This window comes from Cupressus sempervirens, chromosome 10 (genome assembly GCF_028749045.1).
Source record: "Cupressus sempervirens isolate cs-2001-9-10 chromosome 10, ASM2874904v1, whole genome shotgun sequence".
Taxonomy (NCBI): Eukaryota; Viridiplantae; Streptophyta; class Pinopsida; order Cupressales; family Cupressaceae; genus Cupressus; species Cupressus sempervirens.
Window position 1 is genome coordinate 158,699,481 of NC_143127.1, and position 13,515 is coordinate 158,712,995.

Sequence of the window (13,515 nt, forward strand, 5' to 3'; positions counted from 1 at the left end):
GCTTCTCCACTTAGGATGTCATCTCTTAGAATTCTTCACTTTGAAAAAAATATTCATACTTCTCATTCTCATTTCAACTTATTTCTCCCTTTTTTCTTCTCTCTCTTCTTACAGATTCTCTCCTTTCAATCTATCACCACCCCCCCCCCCCCCCCCACCCACCCCCCTTTGACAAAAATGCCAAAGGTAACTATAAGTTCCAATGTGAAACTTACAAAATATTATAGTAATACCTTGTACCTTTCATGTATTATTTACATTAGTTTCATTACAATAACTTTCAAGGCTTCAAGAAAAAATCCCTAAAGAGTGAACTCTTGTATCAGCTCTAGAAAGATATATATTATCATCTATGAATTGATGCAACATGCATCCTTTCTTAATGAATCTTGGATAGGGGAAGGGCCCTTAACTTACCTCTTAGATTATCAAAATTATCCTTAGGAAATGAATTTGTAAATATATCAGTAATTTACAACTTAGACTTCACATACTCTAGCCTCACTTGCTTCTCTTGCACTTGCTCCTTCAAGTAGTGATACTTGGTAGATATATGCTTGGTTTTTGCATGCATCATAGGATTCTTGGATATGTTTATTTCACTTGTGTTATCACAATAGAAAGTGATGGGATCAATAACTTCTTCTTGTATTCCTTCTAGCAATTGATTGACCAGAACGATATTTGAACACTTAATAGCAGTAGCAACTGAAGATGCTTAAAAATGGTTGCATTAAATGGAAGTAAGCAAGAGTCTAGGCAAGTGGATAGAGACAAGGAAATACGGAGCAATAAGAAAGTATGTCTGTTCACATCTACACATCTCAAATTTATTCATCATTGAATACCACACTGATTATCATATCTTGTCAAGACTAAAGTAAGAAATGTTGGCATTGTATCTACCAAAGACCTTAATGCAAGAAAGATTAGAAACATGTTTGAAGAACATATGCTCGTCATGTACAAATCCCATCTCAACAAAGTAAACAAAACACAGTAGGTGTTGTGTGTCAGCTTAATGGATTCAAAAGTCAAGATGACAATAAAACTAAATATCAATAACATGCTTGTGCAAGAATAAAAGTACAAGATAATACTTGGCATGGGAATTTCCATAATAGGTTTAGAAATTGCACCGAATATAGAATATGACTGTAGTGTGATTGCATCCTTATCATTAAAGAAATAAGTACAACATAGACTATTGCATCTCACATTTATATACAGATAACAACTTTATTCCAAGCACAACAATCAAACATCTCCTCAATAGCACATATGAGTATGTCATTAGAACAATTGGAGTATTGGTTATTACAACAAATAAATTGGCCTTTAGATATGCAATTGATTTTAGGGACAATATAGGTGTAGAAAAAGAAAAGGTAACATAACTTGAATCACTAAATGTTGACAAATTTCAAATGTTGTCAATAATTAATGCATTGATATTTAACATCAAAATCCAACAACACTAACAATATTTCTTGTCAAAAGCTTCAACTCCAACCAAGAATTGACCACTTGATGCAAGTACTCAAAAATATTTTTATTTCAATCTTTTTTATTTTAATAAGAACTAGTAGATAGGAGGGTTGCTATTTCTCATAACTACCCAAAAATATTTTTATTTCATTTTTTTCTATTTTAATAAGGACTAGTAGACAGGGGGTTGCTATTTCTAGGAACTTGCTATTTTTAGTAACTCTTTTGTATGAGCTCGAAATGTTCTCATTTTCTACAGGAAGGTTCATTTTAGAGTTATAAGCCTACCATAAAAATCTCATTGCTCAATAGCTTAAGTATTGACAAAGTTATTGCAGATTTTCAATGGAAAAAATTTGCAGAAAAATCTTTAGGCTCACCATTGGAGGCCTTAGAGTGCCCAGATGAGATCCAAAAACTTGACGAAAGGACACTAGTGATGTTTAGAGTTTGTAGGTCAAGAGTTGGCATTTTCAAAATGTGGTTATAATAGTCAATCAGAGCAACATTTCTAGAGTTATGGCATTCCAAATTTGGGCTACCAGAAATATCTAAAATAATAATTGTCAAAGATGTATTTGGTTGACCCTATATGTATTGTTAGAGTATGTCGGCCCTATGTATTAAGTTTTAATGTCTAGAACCTTCCTGGGCAGCATAAAATTTCCTATTTAAGAAAGGCTTGAACATTGTCTAGGACAGCTCTAGGTGTAGTTCGCAGCATTGTCTAGCAGATTACTATAATGAAGGCGCCCATGTGGGTTAACATATTGTACTTGTGAATTCTATAATTTCGCATTTGTAGTGATAATAAGAAGTCAATATTTTGTTCTTGCATTTTCTATTGTTTCTTTGTTTCTGTTATGGGTTTATGGTATTAAGGGGAGCACCCTTCATCACCACCACTACTTGGCTATAAAAGAACAAGTCCAAAGATCTGGAATATATGCACTATTGTCTGAAAATATTGTTCTAGGGCCTTGTTACAAAAACACATTGAAAACAAAATGATCCATATACATCTGCAAGTTGAACAATAAAAGAACACTACAAATGTTAAAAGGGATCTTGCAACCAACTTTTCATGTGAGCATGGTCAATTTTTTCAATTTCATATTATGAATCAAGTGCTACATCCATAACAAAATGCATGTGCCAGGTGAATGAAATTCTAAAGGTCACCAATGCATTTTCCATTCCTTTCATTGTATCTTGTCCACAATATGACTACAAATTTAATAGCTATGGTGTTCTAGAAGAAGAAATTACATACAGTATCAAATTAGAGAAAGATGTCAGCTATGTGTACCAACTCCATTTGAAAATAGTGCTCACAAATATTTTTAAAAAAATGTTGCTCAATTGATGAATTGATTATTTTACAAATGATCTCAAACATTGGAAACATCACAACCGAAGAATACCTAGAGGACAAATCAAGCATTTTCTTCATCTTAAACAACATTTCCATAAGAGAACATTTCACTCCAAATCAAAACAATAAAATCACTAGTTCCTCTCTTGTTGAACAATGACAAAATATGATTAAAAAATATAAGTAAACTACTTTTCACTTGATTGAAAAAAAAATAAAAAATCTAAGCATACTACAATTTTAATACATAGTTACTAACACTTATTCCAACAAAATGTATGCAGGTCGTTGACAGATGACATCAAGGAGAAACAATATGCCACATTGAGAACCTAAGATCATGTCACATACTATCTACATAGCTACTCATGCAATGTAGCTCTTCAAATCTTTTGTGTTAATAGCTTATCATAACTACATAGTTATACATCAACATTGTCCTATTGTCAAATGTAAAGATGAAATCATGAAACATATGCTACTGGCAACTTTGTGAATAATTGAAAAGGGAATAGGAGACATCTCTTAAATAGTTAATAAAATTAAGTCATACATGCAATATCTTAAATATTGATAAATAAACAAAATAAAAATAAGCCATATGTAATCTATGTAATTTATGGTATGTAATATGTGTAATTTGTGGTGTGTAATCTATGTAATTCGTGGTATGTAATATTTGTAATCTATGTATGTACATTTGCTTCATCTATAATCAATTGTAACACAATGTAAATTAATAATATTTATAATTCTTTACTACCAAGGTTGTTTATGTACATTTCTTATAAATCCTTTTTCCCTTAAAGTTGGTGATTATTCCTATGACCTAAATTCTGCAGCAGTAAATTACTAACACTTGACTCTGTGTGCTTCATTCGCAAGGGATACATAGCATTAATAGTCAATTTATTCATAATTGAATTGTGCATTTTCTCTTGCACTTGTTAGATTTGTTATTTGCCTATAGCAAAATCAATAAACATGGATAATGTGTCAGTAGAAATTGATGTGTCCTTTTTCAAATTTAGTATGATCAATATGTAGATGCAAGATAGTCAAGAGCATCTTAGAGAAGACCTATGACATACATACAAGCTATAGAAACCCTAATTTGATGTTTTCAATTGTTTCCAATTTCACCATTGATTATAATAGATGTTTTTGTTGATTTCAAATCTCACCACTGATTGGGACACTTGTAGTTTTACTTCTTTACATATAAAGAACAATTTTATATCTTGTAATGAGAATAGAGGATGATGTTTAATCTTTTTCAAAATAAAAGTTAAAACTAACATTCAACTCTTCCAAAATTTATCACTTTTATTTAAAAACTGTTATATGTGATAAAACACGTGTTTATACCCAAAGACACCAAAATTACATGAGATTTAATATTGTGTGTTTGCAACAAAAATATAATGAATATGTGAAAGTTTGAAAAGCAATTTAGAACACTTGTAATTTTGTTTCTTTGTGTAAAGACCAATTTTGTATCTTGTAATGAAAATAGAGTACGATGTTTAATATTTTTCAAGAGAAGTTAAAACTAACATTCAACTCTTCCAAAATATATCGTTTTTATTTAAAAACTCTTATCTGTGATAAAACATGCGTTTATACGAAGACCAAAACTACATGAGATTTAATACTGTACGTTTCCAACAAAAATACAATGAGTGCATGGAGGTTTGACGAGCGAATTGATCAGCTGAATCAACTGGAGAGCAGACAACTAAAATTCACTTTAAAAATTGAACTTCATTACTATGAACATTCTATGTTCCATAAAACGTACACTGCAAATGTGATCTATGGCTCTGTGATTTGCTGATTGATGTCTACACTTCAAATTTGACACATACCTGACTCTATGATTTGCTAATTAATTTCTAAACTTCAAATTTGACATATACCTAACTCTGTGATTTCCTAATAAATTTCTCATCTTTAAAATAGTACGCTTGATACTTGTAGTAATAATAGTTTCAGAGGCATAGTTCTTACCGTGGAATGGATACGATACTAGAGCCTTGAGAGGATTACATTAACTGTTGGTACTCAGTTTTCGCAAATTTGTATGATCATTTAACATTTCAAGTCGAGGCTGATAAATCTGTGGCTGCACGGGCTGTGGCCTTGATTGTGCTCCCTCCTTCCATCATAGCAATCTTCGCCTTCTCCTTCAATTCCTTCATTTTCTCCCTCGCCCTTCTTCCCTCCTCTCCTTCCATCAATTCCCTCACTGCCCTTTCCACCACTTCTCTCTTCACAAATCCCTCCTTGTCCATCTTCAACTCTATAGCTACCTCAATCTGTTTCACCAGTATGACCTTGTTTAACCCCTGTTCTGCAAGCAGGGGCCAGGCGATCATGGGAACTCCATGACATACGCTTTCCAGTGTAGAATTCCACCCGCAATGGGAAAGGAAGCCTCCGGTAGACGGGTGAGAAAGGATCCGTATTTGAGGAGCCCAATTGGGAAGCACGAGCCCACGGTCGCAGATTCGACTCTCAAAGCCCTCCGGTAAAAGCTGAGAAATGTCAGTTTCCAGAGAAGAAGAGTCCCCTGTTTTGTGCCCGCGCAGCACCCACAAGAATCGGTGGCCGCTGGCTTCAAGTCCAATTGCCAGATCTGTAATCTGCTCCCTCGACAAAATGCCAAAGCTTCCAAATGCCACAAACAGAACGGAGGAGGGAGGCTGCTGATCCAACCATTTGAGGCAGTTAGAGTCATCGGTGGGTTCAGACTCTGTGAACATCAAGGGGCCTACTGAATAGATTGGAGGGTTTGTAGGACTGCTTAGGATTTCCATGGCTTCCTCCTCAAGCTCTGTAAAGGTGTTTATGAAAACGCCTGATGCTTCCTTCAAACGGGACCCATGGTTTAAAAACCATTTAAACCATGATTCGGACCTCTCCTGTAGGGGAGTAGGCAGATCTCTTGTAGGAATCGGCGGAAGCCCCGGTACCTCCACTTCAAAATCCGCGTCTTTAAATGAAACCCCGGTAAACTCCGAAAGGAGGTTTGGAAGATGTAACATGAAGCAAACAGAAGCAGCAGAGCCCGGAACGAATAAATAACCTGGCATCTTCAGGTTGGTGGTGACGTCAAGCAGTTCCGTACAGAAGTGGTCTGTAATAAAAGCAGAGATGGGCGAAGATGAGCGGGACGATTGCAAAATATTTTCAATGTGAGGCTTTGTTTTCAGCAAGAAGTTGGAAACGCGTGTTTCCAATTCCATCTTCTGCTCATCTTCATCGAGAGTGACGTCGGGGATCTCTGCAAAGCGGATATCCAGAGCAGAGGAGGCCAATTTTTGGAGCAGAAGGGGTTGCTGGGACGTCCACATCCACTTGCTGATGATGAGGGTGATTGAGAAGCCATGAATCTCGCAGAGCCTCTTTGCGAACTCAGCTAATGGAAGGAAATGGCCCATCCCTCCGCTCAGGGGAAATATGGCGACGTGTGGCTTCTCCATCGAAGGCAACTAATTACTGATATTGGAATTTGTAAATTGCTAGCACCACTCGCTATATTTTTAGCAGCCTGGAGAGTTTTATTCATACGGACGGCATGCCGTGTATGTTTTTATACATTCATCCATCTCAAGGAACAGCGAGGGGCTCATAAGTTTATATGTCACATATTGAACACTTCAATTTTCGTTGATTATTAAAATACATGAACCCTGTGAAACAACATTTCAATGACTATCTAGTAGAGATGCAATTAATCACAATATGAAGTTTGTATTTTATGGGAAGTAGAAAGACAGACGCAACGTTCTGTTGTCGCTGTGTGGCTGAATGCAAAAAAACTTTTTGACCGTTGTACACATTACTAAACGTAAGAGATTGAGGAGGGACGACTAGCCGTTGAAGATTGACTGGTAGATAGGAGGTGAATATATCATTCCATAATAGACTTCTCGTTTATGTAAGGTCAAATGCATATTTATACTCTATTGTCGTGATTATTGAATCAGTTGGAATTTGCCTTCTATTTGTAGTTTAAAGTTTGGGTTACTATCTATTCTAGCTGTCCTCTCTCTTAAGGAACTATGAAGACTCTTAAAAGATATAATGGAACAATAAGTTTCAATCAATTTTGAATTTTGAGTTTGATTGTGTATATTTTTGATATCAATATTTCGGATCACACTCTATGATCAATCATCAAATGAGAGAAGAATGTAAGATGCATGCATACTAGTGTGGCTAAGGAGAATAAAAAGGTAAGAAGAGAGACAGCACATAACACATAGTTATTGGTATAGAGGCACTTTTATTAATAATTCTATTTTTTATCTCTCTTTCTCACATAGTTACTGGTGTAGAGGCATTTTTATTAATAATTCTACTTTTTATCTCTCTTTCTCTTCTTCGTGTTACGTGCTCTCTCTCTTCTTACCTTTTTATTCTCCTTGGCCACTCTAGTTTGCATGCATCTTACATCCTTCTTTCATTATGATTATGGATCACAGATTGTGATCCTAAATATTGGTGTCAAAAAAACATACACAATCAAATCTAGAAGTGCATCTGACATCCTTCTTTCATTATGACGATGGATCACAGACTGTAATCCAAAACATTGGCATCAAAAAAAACATACACAATCAAATTTAGAAGCAAAAATATCATTAGAAATGAATTGTAGAAATATGATATTATTAATTGTTCGATCCTATTAAAAATAGGTATTGCACAATAAGTCTAATTAAATATTTTATTTCTATAAGATAAAATCTATATTACATTTATGAATGATCTAAGTTTAAAATTTTATTATTTTATTCAATTTTATTTTAAAAATTATGTTTAAAAAAAAAATTGTTATTTTTTAATTAGTCTTTCATTCAATTTTTATTTTTATTTGTACTTTAGTATTTAGTTTGTAAGTTCCTTTACTAAAAGTAGTATTTAAATTGAATTTTCATTTTCATTTATGTTTTTAAGAAATTTAAACTTAATTATTAATGTTTATATTTTATTATATGACAAAGATTATTTGAATAGTATTACTTGTGAATGGAGATTATAAGGATGGGATAATTACAATAGTCATTCCTCAAACCATGTTTAAGTGTGAAATTCAACAAAATTGGTTTCAACAAGTGATTAACTACCAAGTCTAAATTATTAAGTTTTATATTTCTAATATTTGAAAGAGATTGTTTGAATAGTATTAATAGTAAATGGAGATTATAAGTATAGGACAATCATAATAGTCATTCCTCAAACCAAGATATAAGTGTAGAACTCAACCAAATTAATTGATTCCAACAAATAACCAACTATCAAATCTAATAAAGATTGATTAGCTATAGAACTAAAATAAAAAAAATTTAAATAGAATAAAAATTATATTTGACACTGCTACTCTCCCAAATAAATATAAAAACAATTGATTTTATTTTATATAATTAAACTATATCAATGCTACCAACTATGTGTTGATAAATAGATAGATGCAATGTTGTAACAGAATGCACAACTAAGCTAAAAATCATCCTTAACCACACTGAATTAAGAAAATAAAATGAAGCACAAGGGGCTGCTGGGATTTCCACATCCACCTGCTGATGATGAGAGTGACGGAGAAGCCATGAAACTCACAGAGCCTCTTTGCAAACTGGAGCACTGGAAGCAGATGACCCATTGCTGCGCTCATTGGAAAGATGGCAACATGAGGTTTCTCCATCAATGGGGGCCTCAATTACTTGAAAAGAAATTGAAAACATTGAACAGAAATCAGAGGCTTCACCCAGACAAGATAAGCGAGTTGGAAAGGCAGCCAGAGTACATAAATCAATCTCAACCACAATATAATGTCTGTAATCTTTTCATAATGATATGCTATTGGAGAGGTAATCTTTCGGTGCAACATATTGGGGCCACATATTTGCAACGTGACTTCTCTGGATAACTGACATATTTGTGATGTCCAATCACACTATTCAGCTCTTTAAATTTAGGTTGGATAACTTTATAATGTTTTAATTTTTTATTTTAACAAAACTTATTTATTGAAATGACATATTTTTACTTTTATGCTAAACAATTTGCAAGTGTAGGTTTTCAAATAAAATATTAAAAGATTTCTATTTTATTTAATGTATTTATATTTCTTTTAAACATTTATGCATATTCACATTTGTTATATGCATAATTTTTTGATTAAAAGATATTTACAGCTTTTTTAAATATTTATTCATATTCATATTTGATATATGCATAATTTTTTATTTTTTAATTCTATTCTAAAATAAAATAATTAAGTATGCATTATATAAATCTTATATCTTTGAAAAATTAATATATCTAATTATAAATATTTGAATGTATAGCTATTTACATTTTTGATATAGTTGAACCATAATCTTCTAATCTAACACATCTTTTTATCATTTTAATAGTTAAGTCATTCATATACCAAACAACTTCACTATATCTAAGTCATTCATATATTTGTTGGTAAACAGATTTGTCACTATAATAGTTACTTCTGAAAATGACCTTGTTCGCCCTGTGAACAGTGACAACTGTGCCAACTATGCCAACAGTTGGAGAGATTGCAAATAATCACTATCAAATTACAACCTTCCTCTACGTTTCAGAGGGGCAGCTCCCTCGTATGATGGGTGTATTTGATTTTTCAATAAAATGTATTCAAACTTAGAATTTAAAGATAAAGCTACAGATGACAAATGTGCCAAACGACTTCATAGTTTTCTTGAATCAACATAAATCGCAAATAAGAACGATCAAGAACTACACTTGAAGGCTAGCATTAGGTTAGTGATGATTTGATAGTTCACTAACATCTACACCATACTATGAAAACATTAATTACAACCAAAATCAACTCCCAAATAGTTCAAACTTTGGAGAAAAGAGAATACAAAATGCACTTTCATTTATTTCCTTGCACCAAGAACATAAGAAGAAACTGATTACAAAGACAACCTCTGTACATACTTTCCAAAAATTGTGTTATCATCAAAAACATAAGTGTTCCCTTATTCTAAATTCCAAAAAAGTTCCCTATTACATTGAGATTTGTGAATTTATAAGTCATTCCCACTCAACTAACTTTTTGGGTATGTAACCACATAAAAAATTAGAGTTTTGAATTTGACATGCATTTGAAAATTAACTCTAACTCATATGAATTAAGACTTTAAATCCTAACTCTAGTTACAATAAGTAACATAGGTCACTTTTCACCACAAGATAATTAAAAATCTACTACAGAGAAAAGACCACAATGTTGATTTCGATGAGGTAGCCTTCCATCTTCATATACTTTTCTCATGCTTATATAATCATCCCAACATCAACTCTCCATCCATACATGTCTCTTGTGGCATTTATAATCACTACATCTGAAATCTAAATACTTGTCCTTGTGTTATTTCAGCTCAAAAAATCGTATATTGTGGCGAGGTAGTAGGTTAGCTTCACACTTGCCACCTCTCTTGTTTGATCACTTCATGGTTGCAGATCTACCAAAGAAACCTTCACATTTAGCTTGTGCTACCATTGTATTCAACCACTCGATTGGATCAATAATTATAATATGAACATGAGGCTAATCATCTTGTCACAAAATAAGTGCTTGAACCAAACCACTACATAGCTCACCTCACAAGGTAGTGACCTGAAAGCGCATGTGCACCTTTCTCTATCAACATGTTTACTACTCCAATGAGGATGCTCCTTCACTATTGGGAAAGACCATTATTTACATGGTGGCTTGAGTACTTGAATTTGGTCACAGTAATAACTTGGGCTTCATCAATTTTGTAATGTAAATGTCACAGACTAGGATTTGGATCATTCTATCAAACACTTATCATGCATCATCACCTTTGTTATATCAACTCTTAGGGACAACTTCCAAATGCCTTCCTTGAAGATTGATATCATGAGCCTTAATTCGGATTTCTAATCACTTAGGTGAACTCAAATTGTATTCCTAACGTTATTGCACAATCACGTCACACTTGAACAGACCACAAGGGTATAAATTGGGAGACTCTACATAATAAAATTTATTCACAATGATTTCAAGCACGCTAGACATTCCATCAAACATCTTGCATCTTTCAAACTTGACTTTGCCTAGTCTTCACCATATCTACAACTTAGCTTGCATAGTGAAGTGGACAAGGAATATAAATATAACACTAATTCATCTACACACGAGCTGGACGAGAAAAGATTCTATATTATTCAATCAAACTATTTATATGTTTGGTCTATATAATTGACTGCACATGCATATATCCATAGGCATTTCTAGCTTGGTTTTGGGAATAATGTCGAACAGTTAACAAGTATTTTCCTTGCTATAACCTTACAACTCGCCAATTTTATTGTTGAAAGTGTTATCAATCTTCCATCACCATGGAATAATGCCATAGAATGGGAATCAAAATGAGTTACTTTTCTAAAAAAATGATCATCATTTCTTCACTAAATCAATATTCATTAAGCCAAATTAGATGCACATGTTGCTAGCCATGAGAAATGTTTTTATCATGATACTTTGCACATTGTGTCCTATCACTAGATGGACCAATGATTATTTTCTTTAAAACTTATATGGGATATTCATACGTATGCCTCAATGCTCCACGATTCTCTTGTAATTGATTGGAAGTTCTCTCCCATCACCTGACATAAGGAGAAGTATTAGGCTGTAGTTTGGAATCCTCAGTCAAACACTTTGCAATTCCCCAAGCGCCATACTCTTCTATGCCTCCAACATGATTATCATTGCATAGGCAATATGTCAAGCAACTCATGTGCTTTTTTTATGCTTTCATCTCCAACTATCTTTGGATCAAGACATTTAGCCAAAAAAAATTGTTGCTCCACTTGGTTCTTGTTCAAACAAAGCCATGAGCCTAAGGAGGGGTTGTGATGTTTTATCAAACACACAGATGCTTTGATAGCGATGCTCTACATATCTTGCCAAGAACCTTTTTCTGAAGTTAATAACTATCTTCAACATATATGCTTCAAGAAAAGCCACAACTCAAACCCAAACCTCTTTCTAGAAGTTTTAGTACATTGAGAGAGACGATTTTTAGTACATGGAGAGAGGTAGTACATAGAGAGAGAAAGTTTTAGTACAGGGAGAGAGAAGTTTTTAGTATGCAGAGAGAGAAGGTTTTAGTATGGGGAGAGAGAAAAGTACGTTGAGAGAGGCAATTTTGAAAAGTTGTGAATTAACCTCTCTCTCTCTTTGAAATTAATTTAACTAACTCTCATTGTAAAATATCTAGGTAACAACTAGCTCTATCAGGGGACAACGACTGTGCAGGACATTGAATGAACCTAGAAGTAAACAAGAGCAATGCTTTATCACAAGGGCTATAGAGTCACCCAAAAAGGGGGGTAAATACTTGAAAAGAGACTGAGCACACCAAAATTGGGAACACAAGCCAAACAAAAGGGAGGGAAAGGCACAACAAAAACTCCTAACTAGACTATGTACAAGGCAGGTCTCCCTACCTCCAGTGACTCAAGGTATAATCACGCAAATCCATTCAATGGCTAGAAAAATAAATACCATGGTGTGCTAACATGTGGAAACTTACAGATTCATGTGGACTCAAATATAATATGGCTCCTATGGTTCCAATTCTGAGATTCCTAGCATGCTCCACCTCTTTAGAGAAAGGGACACATCCAAATAACTAGGCTTCATCAAAAATCTCAAACTTTAAAATCAATTTTGCTTCCTGTGGCATGTCATTGATGACTTCATTTTCAAATAATTGAGATATAAGATTCTCAAGTTTCTGAATGCATCTTTGATCTTCTCCTCTACTTAGCAAGCCCTCTACTTGAATTTCTAGTGATTGGCCATCATGAAGTCCTGAACTCATTTCTTACACTAGGCATTATTTCTTTCCAATGGGCATGATTATGGTCAAATTATCTATGAAATTATTCCAACCTTGATGCATATTTGTTTTAGATTGAATCTTCTTATGATCTATTTCTTCTTGTTTGTATTCCAAAAGAACATCTTGAATTTTAAGGAACTTCTAAGTTACATTGATATCATCTTCAATATTACAGGCCATAACTTCAATTTCATCCCATTAATATCAAAATTCTCTATCGGAAGGGTCTTCTGATGGTTAAGGCTAGGAGATACCAAACTTCATATGGGATTGCCTTCATACAATTTGTGATGTGAAGCAACCTATGGAGCTATAGTCCTTGAACCTTTTCTTTGCATACCAACTTGAGTATCATCAATAGAAATGCCTCCCTCTAAGAATAAAGGATTGAAGTAAACATTTTCTTCACAGAGGAAATCACCATCGAAGGATTTTGAGCACAAGCTTGGAGTAAATACATCATAAGAACTTACTTCATCAAATTCCTCCATAAGGTTCCCTGCTACCTCATTACTTCTTTTATCATAATTATTCTTCTCATAGAATTTCTTTGACATAGGATCTCCTATTTGATGAGAAGGCTCAAAAAGAGGATTTCTTTGGCCTTTGAATGATCCATAGGGTTTTAATTGTACCTCCATTGGATTAGAGGAACTTGTCGTCATATCCATATAGCTTTCATCTTCAATATGTTCAATGATATCTATGTCTTTTTGAAACATT

At 33.7% G+C, this 13,515-nt stretch overlaps 1 pseudogene across 1 annotated transcript; it reads right to left on the bottom strand.

Annotated features, from left to right (window-relative positions):
• Positions 1–4,607: 4,607 nt before the first annotated feature.
• LOC149533066 (UDP-glycosyltransferase 72B1 pseudogene) lies at positions 4,608–6,865 on the bottom strand (annotated as a pseudogene). Its single transcript, XR_016356676.1, has one exon. The product of XR_016356676.1 is annotated as a UDP-glycosyltransferase 72B1 pseudogene (transcript).
• Positions 6,866–13,515: the final 6,650 nt, after the last annotated feature.